This window comes from Carettochelys insculpta, chromosome 2 (genome assembly GCF_033958435.1).
Source record: "Carettochelys insculpta isolate YL-2023 chromosome 2, ASM3395843v1, whole genome shotgun sequence".
Taxonomy (NCBI): Eukaryota; Metazoa; Chordata; order Testudines; family Carettochelyidae; genus Carettochelys; species Carettochelys insculpta.
In genome coordinates this window covers 113,099,704-113,118,163 of record NC_134138.1, presented here as the reverse complement: position 1 = coordinate 113,118,163, position 18,460 = coordinate 113,099,704, and the positions used below count along the sequence as shown (strand labels likewise).

At 46.0% G+C, this 18,460-nt stretch overlaps 1 protein-coding gene across 7 annotated transcripts in view; it reads right to left on the bottom strand.

The window, feature by feature from the left end:
• Nucleotides 1–18,460, bottom strand: part of ATP9B (ATPase phospholipid transporting 9B (putative)) — a 332,144-nt gene that overhangs the window by 93,015 nt on the left and 220,669 nt on the right. The gene's annotated exons all lie outside the window — the stretch shown is intronic.

The following is an 18,460-nucleotide window of genomic DNA, read 5'->3' as shown; positions in this document are numbered from 1 at the left end:
GACATTTTCAACATATGTATTTTCATAGTGAAACATACATTCATCTGATAGTTTTTTTGTAATTTGCTCAGCTTAGGCCAAAAGGAAAGACAGGCTTTCTGGTTGCAGCATTTCCCCACTCCTCAAAGATAATTCTCTGTTATCTCCTTAGCTTTTTCCTTGCCAGTTTTATAGAATATTGATCACCAGGAGACATATCCTGAATAGTTTTGTCATGAAAAACAAACATCCAACTTCTTTAAGTCACAATACAATTTGTTTAAGCAAGCAGGATAGGCAACAGAATGGGGGACTAATAACCATATTTACAAAACAATTATAAGTTCATTAGAAATACTGCTATTTATTTAATTTTATTTTGTATGGCGCATCCAAACCCCAGCTCTATCTTCTGATGATTGGCAGGGACTGTATCTCTCTTTGTGGCCATGATCTATTAGCATACTGCTGATAATACAAAAACACTAATAATGATAAAAGCCTGGTACAATTGATTTTAATAATTATTGTTGGATGTTAGCTTCAAAGCAAGAGAGGGTAAAAGCACTGGTGAATGAAAAGTCTCAGCAAAATTTTTTGCATGTGTGTCATGTTGTCCATGGTGCTGTATAGCCTCCACATGTTTGGTTCTTAATCGTCAATCTTTCCTTTAAGACACTTGTGCAAAAAGAAAATATTGATTATATGACAAATTATCTTGGATTCAACAGTAGGTGAAAGGTAGCAGGTGACAAAAGTCTATAGGTTAGCATTAAAAAGTGACTTTAACAGAGGACTAGATGTGGAGGGATGTGGAAAAGTACAATAGTCATGAGTGCAGAGCACTGGATGAGGTGACCTCTCAAGACCCTTTCCAGTCCTACGATTCTGTGTATAGGATCAACAAGACAGAAATCAACTGGATAATATGTTCAACATCTTAGAGGTCTTTATATAATGCTAGCAGATTGGGGAATACACAGTAAGAACTAGTATATAAGATAAATTACAGCTGGAATAGTTATACAAGGAGTTACTGCTTGTTCGGGAAGGACAGGCAGGTTATAAAGGCAGATGCTGCATTGTACATCAAGAATATACACAGTGGTTCTGAAGTCCAGAAGAAAGTGAGAAGCAGAACTGTTGAAATTCTCTGAGTAAAGACAAAGGCAGTAAAAAAGTAGGAATGATGTCGTGGTAGTGGGCTGCTACAGGCCACCAAATCAGGAGGAGGTGGTGGATGAGGCATTTCTAGAAGAAAAGAAACATTATAAACAAAAAAGTTGGTAGAAATACAAGACTAACTACCCAGGACAGCTATTGGAAAAGTAATACAGCAAAATACAAAACCTCCAGTAAGGTGTTGGAATGTACTGAGTTTTGTTTCAAAGGGGGCAGTTGCCCTAAGGCCTGGTGATTCAAAAAGGCCCAGGGCTTCAGCTGCCACTGCCTCTATTGTATGAGTGACAGCAGCTGGAGTCATGTACCCTTTAAATTTCCACTGGAGTGCCATGTGGAGTACTCTGGATGGCTTTGAGGGCTACGAGACTGCGTGGCTCCCACCTTGCCGAGATGTCCAGCAAGTCTGTTGGCTCCTTTCTATGTATTCCATTATGAAATGGAAGTGTTCCCTGAATCGCATTCTCCATATGTAAACTGAAAACTTCCAATCAGCCTCCCAAACTGCTGTCTACCACTTTCCAAACATTTCCAGGAGAAGTTGATGGGAGAAGTGAATGGAAGCACTCTAAGCTGCTGCTTCCTTTGCTGCAGTTTTTCCTTTGTTGCATCACAGGCCTGCTTCCTGGCTGGACTAGAGAGCCAAAAGGACTCAGAAGAGAGCTTGACTGTGTCCTACAAGAGTGATTAGTACAGGATAGCTCCCCGTTCCAATCAACCATCAATGGGAAAACCAGGATGGGGAAAGTAAGAGAAGCTGAAATCTGCTCAGAAGTTAAAGTTTCTTGATTTTCTTCTACAGCCACTGTACTGCACAGGAAAGAGGGGCTGTGGGCTGCTTTAACTAGCAGCAACCAGTAACAGTCTCCTTCCTGTTATACACCATAGCTAACAACAAGCCAGAGCATTGTGTGCTCTATCCATTCCCCTTTCTCATTTCAACACTACCCTGTGCTTTAGGAACTGTGAAGAGGATGGCCAGCAGAATTCCCAGCAAGATGCTTCAGGTGGTTTCTTAAATAATATATTTGACCCTGAGCTTGAAAAGTCTGGACACCACTGATGCAGAAGTTCTAAAGAGCCAGTGGGCTAAAACCATGGATACACATGGATTTCCAGGAGCCTGAGATGCTGTACAAAACATTGCTTGGCATTTCTAAAGACAAGCAGGGCCAGAGCATATTCATTCAGAAATTGCTTGAGAGGCATCTCTGAAAAGGGACAGAGAGCAAGTTAGCATGTACTTAATTATTTTAATTTATACAGTAATTTAACAAAAATTAGTGCCTTTCTTCTGCTTTCAGCACTCCTTGACACATTTTAAAAACACAAGTATAAAAAACAGACTACCCCAGCAACCCCATTTATCTAACAACAGACAACCCAATAACTCAAATAACTGTTACATTCTTTCTGTGGGAGCACCAGCCCCAGTCCACCCACAGAGTTAGCACCTATGACTCCAAGACCTGGTGGGGAGAAACCTCCCCACCCACAAACCCTCAACCTACTGCAAGGCAGAGGATCAACTTACCCTTCCCCCAGTCTGGTAGGTGGAGAATGAGGAGTGTGTGAAGTGTTCCTCAAGCTACGTTTAAAATAGTCACGGGTGGCTTGTGAATCATGGTTTGGCCACCGGCATTATATACACAGTAAGAAGTGATGACCTATCACCAAGGAATGGCAAGGTGATCTCAGATCTCCTTTTTCTGTGTTTCTTGGATATGCTAAAGGAAAACTATGTTTATCCTAGAGATAGACAATGAGCTGAGAAAGCCTAGTAGTTAGTTAATCATCTTCAAAGAAAAAAGTCAACAGCTGAAACTTCCTAACCTGTTCTACGGTTTTGACTTGCTGGCTAAGAGAACATTGGTTTTCAGACTGATATGCAAAAGAAAAAGTTATTGATAAGATGCCCATATGTGATTTTAGACTCTACAAGACAGAGCACTCAGACAGAGGCTGATATTTTCAAAGCTGTGATGGAGAGTTACACTTAAATTGAACGTAAAAAGAAAATGTGTCAGTCTTCCAGACTGCTTTGAAAAACTCAATCAGAATATCACAAAGACAATGATTTTAAGATCTGAGGATGAGATAAGAAAGAGCGTATAATTGAGGGAAAGATGAACAATTGTTATCACTACAGTCAAAACAAAAAAGCAGTCGCGTAGCACTTTAAAGACTAAGAAAATAATGTATTAGGTGGTGAGCTTTCATGGGTTAGATCCACTTCTTCAGACCATAATCATATCAGAACAGTCTGCTCTGGTATGATTATGGTCTGAAGCGTTGTGTATAAACCATCTACACAGGCATTATCACCCCCGTGAGTCAGGGACAGCATGATTTTGGCAGGAAGGGGCTGTATGATAAAAATCCCCACAGATACATGAAGCTTTAAATTGTTATTGCTTGCCCAATGGCAACACTTTAACGGTTCTTTTTGACCAGTAGCTCCCCCGGGAATTTGAATTGTTCCATGCTCTCATCCATATTCATGAGTCAGGGGTATTCAGATTTGCATGGGGCAATCTGATTGGGTGAGCCTGGATGCCTTCCAGAGCTTTCCATCAGAGTGTGGACCTAGTTGAGGGCTTTACCTGCATGGTAATGATCGCCTGAATTATTAATGAGGCCCTTCTATATAAGCAGGGCACACAGCCCATTCCAGGCAGCCCTGGATGGGAAGGCACGGCTCGCAAGAGCGTCCGCCAAGTCCCTAGGCCAGCCCTTTGGGGAGAAGACTGAAGATCCCAGAGAGGCGCAAGACTGTCACCACCCAGGGAGGCACAAGACTGTCTCCAAGTCTGCATTCCTGTGGTGGCGGCTTCAGCAGCAAGGCGGTGTCCCTGTGAGTGAGCTCGCCAGAGGTCGAACTGGCCTGCGTCCGTGCAGGTACTGCGTCTCTGACGTTGCGAACCCCAGGGCCCGCCACGAGTCCAGCAGCGCCCGCCTTCATTAACTGCTTGACCAGCAGCAGCCTATTACCTGACGGGACACATCTCTAAACAGACAAGTATCCTAATCTACGGGCAGGCCTGTGCTTTGTGTAGGGCCTGCAGACAAGGCAATACCTTTTCAGCCATTGGCTAAGAGACCCCTAGTAGGGGAGCAGGGCCGATCCCCCTGCTGTGTACCTGTCAGGCAGGGCAGGCACAGCACCCCGAGGACTGACCTTAGGCCGGGCCTTGCTGGCCACTGGCTGAGTTCTAGTCCAAGAGACATTTACGAAGACCTTTCGTAGTGTGGAGCTGTTGTTACTTTAATTAATTTGTTCATCATAGATCTTTTAAATGTTAGTTTTAGTAGATAAGTTGTTTTACTAATAGGATTGTTAATTAAGTTAGTAATAGATAGGATTTTTAAATTAATTTAGTAACAAATGATAGGTAATAATTGTTAGTTTATTAATACCCTAGTTAGGGGGAAAAATTGTTATTAGTTTGGAATACATACCAAGGTGAAGGCGTGGCCTCCCCTCTTCTTGTCTTTTCTATTTGGCTCGATAGAGAGGTGACAACCTCCATCGGCCTTTTATCAAAATTACTATTGGTATCGGATTAGCGACACGGTCCCCGGTAAGGGTAAAGAGGAGTAGCACCCTCTACTTCCTTTTAATTCAAAAAATATACACATACTTATTACTTTCCTTTGAACTGGCCCTGGGCCGAATTTACCTGAGACCACGTCACAGCCTGGTGTTAAAAATGGTCATCTGCCTGTTACTCCAAGTAAGTGTATACTGTTATTTGAATAGGACTGGCAGTAATACTTCCCATTCTTTCTAGTGTATTAATAAACTAACTGTGTTTCATAAATCTCTGTTGCCTGCCTCATTGTTCTCCTTGACCCCAGTCTTCCTGGGGCAGGGGGTACCAGCGCAGGTCTTATCCTCTGGGGGCGCACCCCGACAAAGGCTGCGGGGGTGGGTTCCAGAACCTGAAAGGTGGGGTGGATTAATTTCTTTTTGTGGCGTCTTCCCACCACCTGTTGGGGGCCCAGCATTGCTGTAGACGCCTTGGCACTGCTGGAGAGTCCCTGGGCATGAAGAAGTGGATCTATCCCACGAAAGCTCACCACCTAATACATTATTTTCTTAGTCTTTAAAGTGCTACTGGACTGCTTTTTTGTTTTGATAGTATATAGACTAACACGGCTATCTCTTTTACTGATCACTACAGGTTATTCAGACAGTAACAACACATCACATGGGGGAGTACCTGAAGAAGCAGGCAAGAGAAATATTAAAATGTATTGAGAGAAACTATTGTTAGGTTTACTGATCTTCATTGATGCTAAAAGTTTTTTGTTTTTTTCCCCCTCCTGTTTTTGCCTCTGGTGGCAAATGCTAGAGAGAGATATGACTGAGATGAGTTAATAAGCTAATTAAGAACTTTAGGGATCAATTTATTGCAACTATATAGTAAATTTTTATGTACCAAAGCCTACCTGGAACCTTACACCAAAGCTAAATCAGAAAAACCAACTGGCAGAGAACACCTTTTAGGGAACCCATTCTACCCCCTACAAATGAAGGGTTTTCTAATTATAGCCCAAGTCTTGTTCTCAATGGCCCAAGCAATACAATTTCCACTCTTTTCCCAATAGATCTCTCACCAATTTCTACTGATATTTAGGGCTTCTAGTCATTTTGCTGTTTGTCCCATTTCCTGGGTATTGCATATATACTTCCTTTTCATCCTCTGTTTTCTTCAGCAGCTCAAAGGATGGGTTGAGATAAACTGAACTAAATTCTGTGGGGTGCCCCTCCCATTTCTGTGACCTATAAATATCAAATCTCCCTTTAAAGTTTAGGTAAATGTGAGAAGCAAATACTGCAAACAGACCAGGATCTTATATTATTTATTTTCATGTTTAGTAAAACGTACTCTCTCTCCTAGCTTTCAATCTGCCACAGACATTTGGATTGAAAACAAACAGCTGCACTACAGAAGATGTCAGAGGGAAGGTGGAGATTTTAGCCCCTAGGGAGACATGAAAAGTGGCTTGTCCTTTCAAAAGCCATTATGCAGGTTAAGCTTTTGTCATGACAAGGAGATCCATATCTTTCTTTTCTATTGTGGACAAGTAAATGGCAACTAACAGCTGAATTCACTCCACACCCAGGGAATTATGAGGGCCACTAGTTTCCCCAAGGGATCTTCACCCAATATCTGACTAAGGGAAAGTATCAGGAATACTGCAGCACTGTGGTGAAGCTAAAGGGAACATTCAAATGTGAGATCACTGGGTCTGAACTAAACCAGAGAACTGGATGGTGAGAGTGGGACGTTATCCCAATAGCACAATCAGGGCCCCCAGGTAGGGGACATTGCCGGCAAAGCTGTCCCAAGCCCTGGTTTTAGGCCTGAACTGAATGTGTAGGCCCTCATTCATGAAGCAAAGCAAGAATTCCAGCTGGTGACTGTTACTACAGATGAGACAGAAGGAGAATTGGGCAGCAGAGGCTGTGCCAGAGTTCACTGAGATGGCAGAACTGGAGCAAACTGAGCTGTCGCTCAGATGTTCTCGGAACTGGTAAGAAGATGGAGGGCTAAAATGCCTGGCAGAAGAAAATGTATGCCTGAGGGATGAATGAAGAAGGTTAAGGAGAAAAAATGGAGAGAAAGTAGACAAAGAGGGAAGGGGCAGGACGGGATAAAACATAAAGGAAAAAAAGGAAAGCAGGAAGAAGGGATGAGAAAAGAAGGGTTGAAAAGACGTGGATGACAAAGAACAAAAATGGGTATTAGAGCAAAAATGGGACAACAGAAAGTATGGAGAAAGAGACACGGTTGAATGCGTTAAAAAAAAAAAAAGCCCAAAAAAACCAGGGAGACTAAACTGGAGAGGGTGAATTGGGGAAGTCAAGAGGTAGAAACAGGCAAAGATGCTTGGAAAGGAAAATTACCAAGAACTCAACCACTGTATGTGACTCCTATTTTCATGTTCAAGAAGAGCTAGAACAGCTCAAATTAAGATTAATTTATTTCCTATTAGAAATCTAGACAAATTAACTTGAATGAGTTAAAACAGCTTTAGGTACTACACTTGCTCAGCTTCCCATGTGAGAATTTATGAAACCTTACTATCACACTTTTCTAATTAAAAAAAAAATTGCTGATGTGTGAAAGAGGTACAGTGAACAGTAAAAACTTACTAACCTGGTATGTAGGTAAAATCTTAAAAGATGGTGCTATTCAATGTACAAGTTAAAGTTAGACAAAAATGAGTGTAACAGAGAGAAAGCTGTGCTAGTCTATATACTATCAAAACAAAAAAGCAGTCAAGTAGCACTTTAAAGACTAACAAAATAATTTATTAGGTGAGCTTTCCTAGGACAGACCCGCTTCTTCAGACCATAGCCATACAGACAACCTCCCAACCTTGTGAGGATTGTCACCAACAGTGACAGTCTATACCACAGGAACACCAGTCCTGGGACTTTTCCTTGCAACAAAGCCCGCGGCCAGCTTTGTCCACGTATCTTTTCTGGAGATACCATTACTGGACCTACTCAGGTTATTCACAGTATCACGGGCACATTCTCACATTCCTCAACTAACATCACATATGCCAGCATGTGCCAACAATGCCCAGATGCTTTGTATGTTGGACAGACTTCAAACTCTCTTAGACAAAGAGTTAATGGGCACAAAATAGACATCAAAACACTCCTGATCCACAAACCTGTTAGTCGGCATTTTAATGGAGTGGGCCATTCTGTTAATGACTTAAGAGTTTGCGTGTTACTGAATAGAAATTGTCAGAACACCCTTCAAAGAGAGGCTGCTGAACTCTCTTTCATATTCAAATTGGACACATTAACACGTGGTTTGAACTGAGACTGGAATTTTCTGGGTCACTATAGGGGCTCGTTTGCATACTTGTCAATCTAATTCTTGACCACCCCCGCTCCCCCTTCTGCCCCTCTACTCTCTGATTTGCTCACCTTGATAATTTTTTTTCTGATTTGTCCACCTTGATTACTGTTTTTGGTTCTCTGTGCCTTAAATATTGAGTCTGTTCTGGTACGCCTATGGTCTGAAGATGTGGGTTTGTTCCACGAAAGCTCACCTAATAAATTATTTTGTTAGTCTTTAAAGTGCTACTTGACTGCTTTTTTGTTTAAAAATGAGTGTGTTTCAGCCACAGTAGGCAGCATGTGTACTGATATTAAGTAAAAGTTATCAAACAAAAGAGTTTTCAGAACAAAAATTGCAGCAGTGAGAGGTTATTTAAAAAACAAAAGTGGAAAAAAATGAACACTGGCAGAGATAAGCAGTACAAAAATGATAAAATACAGGAGAGCTGGTACAGTACAGGTAATATTTAGGCCCTGGACAAGTGATTCTGATTTGATGTCTACAACCCCATAAGAGCAGGAACTCAAACTTTTATATAACTTTGTAATGGGGCACATTTAGAATTTATATCCAATCTGTTTGGCATATATCTTTAGTTCTAAATGGTCCTTACAGATAGTAGTTTAAAATCATGAAATATTTATGTATGAATAGCTACAATACTTCATGTGTAGAGGCATTTTACATTAGTTTCTTCTCTTCCTCAATGAACTGGAGAGTTAGGTTTACGGTACTGCAGTTAAGTGAGGTAGGCCACAGATGGGAAAATACAAAACCATAGAGAACTTCTTAAATCCTATGTATATTTTATTTTTTGATAAAATACATGTAATATATACAACACATCGCATGGAGTTATACTAATGTTCACTTAAACTCATTGCGATGGCCTGATTAACACACAAGTAGAAAAGTTTCTCACACATAAATTGGACATCCCATTCTCATGCCAATACAACATTCTAACAACATAACCTCATTCACCATGTCCGCCTTAGCCCTCTCTTTCAAAAGGGGGATGCTGATGAGACATATCGGGTTATGCTAATGAAGTGCTGCAATGAATATGCAGCATCTCATTAGCAGATCCCAATGTGTCTCATTTGCATCCCCCTTTCGAAAGAGGGGTGCTAGTGTAGACATAGCTACTAGATATTGTCTCTTGGTTATTCATTTATATACATATATATAAATGCCCCTTTTCAGGGAGAGCATGAGCCATGATATAATTTAACAGCAGATTTACTAGATCATAGCAGTAGGACAGTCAGGCTTTTAGATATGGATCTTTTAGTTAATCAAATTAAGCCATGAGAAGAGGCGGGATGGTACTCAGGGCATCAAAGTTTCTTTTTAATGGCATATAAATTACCAATGTCCAAAACAGGTCAGACTATGCTGAATATTAACTATGAGAAAGTACCCGAGTAAAACCCTTTCCCCTATTTTTTTCAGGGGCAGAGACTGTGAGGAGTACGTGGATTTCTGATACATAGCTTCCCAAAGGCAATCTCATAACTGACAAGAAGAGATGGGCAGGCAATGATAGCTATACATAATTTGAAAGATTCACTGAAAGATGGTCCAGCAGCATCAGTGAAAAGTCTCCCTCAGAAGTCCTGTGAAGCTGCTGGCACTGATGGAATGACTGAACACACTGGGGCCTCCCATTTTTGCTCTCAGTCCTTAAAGAAAAGGGACTTTGAACACTTTGTTTCTGCTGCTGTTGAGACCAAGCACACCCACAAAAATGAAACATGATAAAACTCTGTCTTAAATGGCATTCTATCATCCGATCTCTCAAATAACCAACATTTCAACCATAAGTAAATTTTAGTTACCTTTCCCATAAGTACAGTATAGTGACAGTAAATACAAATCAATACAGCAAATACAGTATTATCCAGAAGACCTGAACACCCGGCAACCTCCTGGTCCCAGGGATGACAGACACAAAAGAGTTTACTGTATTTTTATGGTATGTCATCTAGCTTCTGAATTGCATCCTAGACTATTTACGCGCACCTACAAGCAACTATTCGTGACGAAGCAGCTGCACTGAAAGCCGCCCAGACTGGACAACAAGCTAACTTAGCACTGTTTTCAAATACCATCAAGTTCGTACCATAGAAATAAAGTTAAGTTGATAAAAGGTTCTTGAAGTTGAATACTAAATCTTCTTGGTATGTCCTTAATTCTGAAATACCCAGAGGCTTGATAAAATGTGACCTTGTTCATCTTCACTGAATTATTCAATACTCATATGGTACATACATTAGAGCAACGAAGGGTCCTGTGGCACCTTATAGACTAACAGAAAAGTTTAGAGCATGAGCTTTCGTGAGTTAATTCACTTCTTCAGATGCTGGTACATACATTGTAGCTTTTGCCTGGGTGGTTGGGAAGGGCATTTTTATATCCATTTTATTACTGCAAGCTGGCCTTACTTAATGGTTATAATATTAAATTCAGTGGTTGTTTTTTGTTGTATGTATGCTCAGAATGTGGTGGTTTCCTCAAATACAGGTATGTCAAACACCCTGTTATGGGGCTACATGTGGCCCCATTGCTTTTTTTTTGTGGTCCCCATCTAGATGTTAATGAAACATCAAAATGGGGCCAGCCCAGGGGTTTCATTATGTTGTGCCTACCCTGTACAAAGGTGAGAAGAAGATCCATAAAATCAGCCAAAGCACTATTCAAACCTGGTCACAATGATTGAGAAAGCAAAGCCTGTACAATGGAAATGTTCTGACTTAAGTGACATAACATCAGGGGTGTTCCACCAGTGAGCTGGCGGTGATCAGTTTCTCTCAGCCCCAACCTTCATTCTGAGAGTCTGGACAGCCCCATTCCCCTCAAATTCCGCTTCTTTGAATTAACTGTTGCTGTTGTTCCTTCTAGCCACAAATCTCAAAGCCCATTCATTCATTCATATTGGTAACTCATGACGCTCCTGTAGGGTAGGTTATCCTTATTGTTCGAGATGATGAAACTGATGGCACAGAGGCCACATCTACACTGGCCTGCACTTCCTGAAGGGGCATGCCAATGAGTGAAGGGGAATATTCAAATAAGATGCGGATTGGCTATCTTGTGCCTCATTTGCATATTCCCACAAGATCTCGCTTCAGGAAGAGCCTTTTTCAGAAGCAAAAGCTGCCATGTAGTTGGGGTTCCTTCGGAAGGAAACTCCCCTTCCGTAAGACCCCTTATTCCACCATTATTTTGAAATTGTCCATTCCTGAGAATAGCTCTTCTGAAATAGCTTATTTTGAAATAACACAGCTACACACAAGAACACATTTTGAAATAGCACGTCCAGACGCAAAATGCCTATTTCAAAATAGTGCCATTGGATGTCATTATGGCTTATTTAGAAATCACTCTATTCCATGTCTTAACAGTGCCTATTACAAAATAGCTATTTTGAAGTAGGCATTATTCCTCCTGCAATGAGGTCTACAAAATTAAAAATAATGTGCCCGCTATTTGAAATTGATTTTGAAATATAACTTGTGCATAGTGTAGATGCTTGCAAAGTTATTTCAAAATAGTGGCTGTTATTTTGGAATAACTTTGCTGTGTAGCCATAGCCTCACAGAGCCGTCCCTGGTGATGTCTTTGCCTGGATGGGTACAGAGCTTAGCAATGTGTATGAGTAGCTTTAATTTTTCACTCCAATGTTCATAAATTTGCATTTGCCAACATGGAATTTCTTCCCGTGTATTATCCATTCAAATAACTGGTTAGGTCTTAAAAGTTGCTCAGTCTTTTTTTAGCCTAAATACTTTTGTCACCTGAAAAATTTGCTCCCAAACTGCACACTCCCTTTCCAAGACCATCATAAATGTATCAAACAGCACAGATCCTAACACAGAGTCATTAGCAACCTACAGCTGACCTTTTTTCGTGACTGAATTGGACCTTATGTTACTACTGCTGTTTGACATTTAGCCACTTTCAAATCCATAGTAATTTTGCCTCTCACCCCATGAATACTCAGTTTCTTTAGTAACTTCTAGGCAAGTGCAGAAAGTTTAACCAGTAATTTAATCTTTTGTTTACTGATATATTTAAACAATATAAAAAGGAGAAGTTGTTCTCCTTGATAAGAAACTTTGCTGCTCAAAGATTATCATATCATGATCTTCCTTGTTCTATTTTTTATTTTCTTATTTCTGCTCCCTGTACTTTATTGAGTTGACTTTTGGATAGCCTCTGAGATACTGGAATAACAAAATTTGGGAAAAGATAGTCAGGCCGAGTCATTACTCATTTCTCAGCAATAGAAGGACAAATAGCAAAGAGAAGTTACTCACCGTAGTAACGGTGGTTCTTCGAGATGTGTCCCCGTGGGTGCTCCACAATAGGTGACGGGCTTGCCCGGCGCCGCAGATCGGATCTTCCAAGCAGTTTCTGCCGGACCGCGCATGCGCCGGCGCGCGCCGCTCCCTTGCGCGCTCCTGGCCACGTGCGCGATCCGGTCCCCGCCAGTTCCTCGACCAACCGCCTCGGGTGCCCCTGCAAAACACTAACAGAGATCCGAAGCGGGGAGGATGGGCGGGTGGTGGAGCACCCACGGGGACACATCTCGAAGAACCACCGTTACTACGGTGAGTAACTTCTCTTTCTTCTTCGAGTGTCCCCGTGGGTGCTCCACAATAGGTGACTACCCAGCAGTAACCCAAGATAGGAGGTGGGTAATCGGATTATGTGAAGCTCGTCCCCGAGAGGACCGCTGCAGAGAGACGGGTATCCTCTTGGAATACCCTGTGAAGGGCGTAATGTTTGGCGAAGGTGTCGTAGGATGACCAGGTCGCCGCTCTGCAAATGTCTTTTAACGCAACGCCCTTGAAAAAGGCTGTTGATGCCGCCACTGCCCTGGTGGAATGAGCCCTGGGAGTGGCCGATAAAGTAGTCTTTCTGAGCTCGTAGCACATTTTTATGCAGGATACAATGTGCTTTGAGATTCTCTGCGAGGAGAGACCCTCTCCTTTTGATTTGGGAGCGAGGGAGACTAGGAGTCTATCCGTTTTCCGGAAGGACTTGGTCCTGTCTACGTAGAAGGCTAGCGCCCTCCTCACGTCCAGGAGGTGTAGGCGCGCCTCTTCGTTGGAGTTATGAGGTTTTGGATAAAACGAGGGTAGAACAATAGGTTCGTTGATGTGAAACTCGGAAGAAACTTTGGGGACAAAGGCTGGATGCAGCCGTATGGTTACCGCCTCCTTGGAAAAAAACAGTGCAGGGTGGCGTTGCCATGACTGCCGCGAGCTCGCTCACCCTACGAGCTGACGTAATTGCGAGAAGAAAGGTCGTCTTAATTGTAAGGAGGCGGAGGGGAACCGTGGCCAAGGGCTCGAACGGTGGTCCCATCAGTGTGGTAAGCACTAGGTCCAAGTTCCACGAAGGTGGAATCGGTTTCAGAGCGGGGTAGAGGTTTATCAACCCTTTGAGGAACCTGGTAACCATAGGGTGGGCGAACACCGTGTGCCCTTCCTCCTCATGTCTGAACGCCGAGATGGCGGCAAGGTGGACCTTTAACGAGGATAGCGAGAGTCTTCCTCTCTTGAGGTCCAGTAAATACTCTAGAATTGTAGGTATAGGCACCGAAACGGGGGCCAGCTGTTTGGTAGAACACCAAGCCATGAAGCGAGTCCATTTTTGTTTGTAGGTCTTCCTAGTGGAAGTCCTCCTGCTACTTTCTAGGACATGTTGTACTGCCACTGTGCATGTGCTCTCTAGGGAGCTGAGCCATGGATTAACCACGCTTGCAGTCGCAGGCTGTGGGGGTGCGGATGCACTACGGACCCCTGGGCTTGCGTGAGCAGATCCGGCACCACCGGAAGAGGCATCGGTGGATGGTCCGACATGCGCAGGAGTAGGGGGAACCATTGTTGGCGATCCCACGTTGGGACTATCAGGATCATCCGGGCCCTTTCCCTCCTGGCTTTTTGCAAAACTTTGTGGATCAGCACTGTGGGAGGAAACGCATAAAGCAGGGGGCCCCCCCACGGGATCGCGAACGCATCCCCCAGGGACCCCCATCCCAGTCCTGCCCTGGAGCAGAATCGTGGGCACTGCTTGTTGTGCTGAGTGGCAAACAGATCTATTTGGGGAAAACCCCATGCGTGGAAAATCGACCGTAGCAGATCGGGACGGATCTGCCACTCGTGTGTGAGTGCAAAACGCCTGCTCAGCTGGTCTGCCTTCACGTTGTGCGCACCCGGCAAGTATGAGGCTTTCAAAATTATATCGTGGGCGATGCACCAGTTCCATAAGCGGATTGCTTCCGCGCATAAGGCACGGGATCGAGCTCCTCCTTGCCTGTTTATATAAAACATGGTGGAGGTATTGTCTGTACTGATCCCGACGACTTTGCCTCGTATGTGGTCTCGAAAGTGTTTGCAGGCATTGAACACTGCTCTGAGCTCCAGTACGTTGATGTGTAGTGACTGTTCTGTGGGTGACCACAGTCCCTGAGTCACCTCTTCGCCCATGTGCGCTCCCCACCCTATGAGGGAGGCATCTGTAGTGAGAAAAACCGATATTTGCGGCTGGTGGAAGGGTACCCCTGTTAGCAAGTTCCTGGGGTTTACCCACCATTGTAGGGATTTGCGCACCCCGGCTGTGGGCGACACCACCTTGTGAACGGTATGTACTGCCGGTTTGTATACACTCGCCAGCCAGTGCTGCATGCTGCGCATGTGTAACCTGGCGTTCTGCACTACAAACGTCGCCGCTGCCATGTGGCCCAGCAGCTGCAGGCACGTCAAGACCGGCACCGTAGGGCTGAAGGTGATGACTTGCACGAGGGAACCGATGGCTCGAAAACGAGCCTCTGGTAGGTATACTCTCGCTGCAACCGAGTTTATGCGAGCCCCTATGAACTCTATGTCCTGTGTGGGGTCTATTTGTGATTTTGCCAGATTGATAACCAGGCCAAGTGAGGAGAACGTGTTTGCTGTGACGCGTATCATGCGCAGAACCTCTCCTTTCGAGGCCCCTTTGAGCAGGCAGTCGTCCAGATACGGGAAAATGAATACCCCCTGTCTGTGCAGGTAGGCTGACACCACTGCCAAGGTCTTGGTGAAGACTCTGGGGGCCGAGGAGAGGCCAAACGGTAGGACCTTGTATTGGAAGTGTTCGTTGCCCACCATGAACCAGAGGAATCGCTGGTGAGCTGGATGGATGGTTATGTGGAAGTACGCGTCTTGTAAATCGAGGGCTGCGAACCAGTCTCCATCGTCCAGAGCTGTAAGGATGGAGGCGATCGTGGTCATCCGAAAACTTTGCTTGCGCAGATACCTGTTGAGGCCGCGAAGGTCTAAGATGGGCCTCCAGCCTCCTGTCTTTTTCTCCGTGAGGAAATACCTGGAGTAGAACCCTTTCCCGTGCAGTTGCTCCGGCACTCTTTCCACCGCCCCTATGAGCATGAGATGGTCCACCTCCTGCCTGAGCCTCGCTACGTGGGAGGCCTCCTGGAGGTGGGGCTTGGGTGGAGGTCGTGACGGTGGGAGCGACTGGAAGGGGATGGCGTACCCCGTGGCTATGATCTCCAGCACCCATTTGTCTGTGGTGATCCTTTGCCACTGGTCGTAGGATGGTCGGAGGCGATGGTGAAATAGCTGCTTCGGATGACTGTGTGCGATGGTAGTGATGGCGCAGCCCTGGATCTGTATGTCAAACTTGTGGCCTTTGGCCCCGCCCCGAGGACGCCCGGCTCTGTTGTGAGCGTCGCCTGGGAGTTCTGTACTGCTGGTGCTGTTGATGTCGCCCTTGCTCGTAACCCCTGTGATACTGGGGGCGCTGTTGCTGGTACTGGTACCGCCTTTGCTGAGGGTAGTACCTTTTCTTTGTGTATGGAGGGGTGTAAATCCCCAGGGTCCTGAGTGTGGCTCTTGAATCTTTACTGGAATGAAGGACCGAGTCAGTTGATTCAGCAAACAGCTTCTGCGAGTCGAAGGGAAGGTCAACTATCTTCGCCTGCAGATCCGTCGGTATACCCGAGGTCTGGAGCCAGGACTCCCTTCGCATCACCACTGCGGTTGCTGTGGAACGTGCTGCCGTGTCCGCAACGTCCAAAGCAATCTGAACTCCCATCCTCACAGCCGCGTAGCCTTCTTGCACTATGGCCTTGAGGACCGGCTTTTTGTCCTCTGGAAGCGAGTCCATGAGGGAAGTTAACCTGGAATAGTTGTCAAAATTATGGTTCGCTAAGTGCGCTGCGTAATTTGCCATTCGCAACGTTAAAGTGGAGGAGGAGTAGACCTTTCTGCCGAACAGCTCTAGCTTCTTGGCATCTTTGTCCGTTCCCCCTGTTTTAAATTGAGATGTTTTTGATCTTTGTTGCGAGGACTCCACCACCAGGGAGTTTGGCTGTGGGTGGCTAAACAGGAACTCCATGCCCTTCGCCGGCACGAAGTATTTCTTATCCGCTCTCTTTTGGACAGGCGGAATAGTTGCAGGGGTCTGCCATATCGTAGTGGCGGACTCTAAGATCGCTTCATCAAGCGGTATTGCTACTCTGGAAGAGGCCGGAGGTCTCAAATTTTTGAGGAGCTTATGGTGTTTCTCTTGCACCTCTGCTGTCTGGATGCCTTGCGTGAAGGCCACCCTCTTAAACAGCTCCTGAAACTGTTTGAGATCGTCCGTAGGATGGACGTCCCCCAGGGCCGTAGCCTCGTCCGGGGAAGAGAGTGAGGAACCGCTGGCGTACATCTCTCTGGACCCTTCCGGTTCCTGCTGGTGATGGTACACCCTCTCGCTAGAGGTTTGCGAGGGAAAATCTCGGGGTTCCATGACCAGTCCCCCTCGAGATGCTTGAGTCTCTGTCCCCGGTCGCGATTGCCCTCGGGGGTACGAGATAGTTTGTGGGGATCTTTCCCTAGTAGATTGCCGATGGTGTGTATGCCCCGCGTGATAGGGGCGACCATGGCAGTATAGGCACTGTTCTTGGGAGGGTGACCTAGACCACTCCCTTGGTGTGTACCCTCTGCGTCTGGGGGAGGGAGATCGTCGAGACACTGGAGAGAGCGACTTCGCATAATAGTCCAGTGGTTCAAACCCCAGGAAGGGTGAAGGTGGTGCCATCCAGGGTGAGGCTGGTTGCAAAAATGGAGAAGGGGGCTCCGGGTAGGCTAGGGGGGACCCCTGCCTTCTGGTTGGAGTCTGCAACGTAAGCGGAGGGTTGTGAGAAAGCAGCTCCACAGCCCTGTCCGGAGAGGGGCTGCAATGCCTCCTCTTGTGTGCAGCCTTCCCCCTCCCTGGAGGAGGTGACTCCGCCCCCTGACGCGCGGGGGATCCCGGCCACGTCGGCACCGTGCTAGGCACGCTGGAAGGCGGTGCCGCACGTGCGGTGTCCTTCTGCGCCTGCAGGCTGCGTGCCTGCGCGCTCTGCACCGCCTGTTCCGCCGGGGTCGGTGCCGCTACCTGCGGTGCCGCCGGTGCCGGCGCTTGTTTAGCCGCCGCCCTGCCTGCGGTGCGGGGCGGCTGGCTGATCATCGGAGGCTGAGCCGTTTGCACGTGGCTCTCCGTGCCGCCGCCGATCAGCTGTTGCTGCGGCTGGGGGCTGCGTGCTCCTCCCGTCCCGCTCACTGTTGCTGCCGGCAGGGATCGGGCTGGAGAGACTTTCCTCTGTTTCTGCGCTGATGGAGTGAGGGAGGCAGCTTTCCTTTTAAGGGCCCCGGAGGGTCCCTCCTGCTGCGGCCGCTCCGGCACGTCTGGCTGGAGGGCCTTATCAAGCAGCAGCATTTTAATGCGCATCTCCCTGTCTCTCCGTGCTCTTGTCGTTAATTTTGCACAGAAGGCGCACTTTTGTGCCACATGGGACTCCCCCAGGCACCTTATGCATAGGCTGTGCCCATCGGACACTGGCATCGCCTCTCGGCAGGACTCACATTTTTTAAAGCCTGAAGAGGACATTGTTGGTGAGTCTTTGAGTTTTATTAAGTGGGTACTTAGCACCTTCTTTGTGCTGTTTTCCCCGTCCGATGGCCTGCCTCAGCAGGAGGGCTGATGGCCGTAGCTCCTGGCCTCCGGCGCTTGTTACTGGGACTGGCTGAAGCTGTCCCGCTCGTAGTTTGTTTGTTGTTGAATACGCTATTTGGCCTTAGCCTAGTCGGATTCCGTCTGCAGCCGACGGCGGTTAAGAGGAACTGGCGGGGACCGGATCACGCACGTGGCCAGGAGTGCGCAAGGGAGCGGCGCGCGCCGGCGCATGCGCGGTCCGGCAGAAACTGCTTGGAAGATCCGATCTGCGGCGCCGGGCAAGCCCGTCACCTATTGTGGAGCACCCACGGGGAGACTCGAAGAAGAACCTAGAGTTGTGGAACAGCGCTAGATGTACTTAGTCCATGGTCAGCAAGTAGTTTATTCAGTATAAATGAAGATAAAATCTTTTAAAAATTGTTTTTGTAGAAGCAGTGATTCTG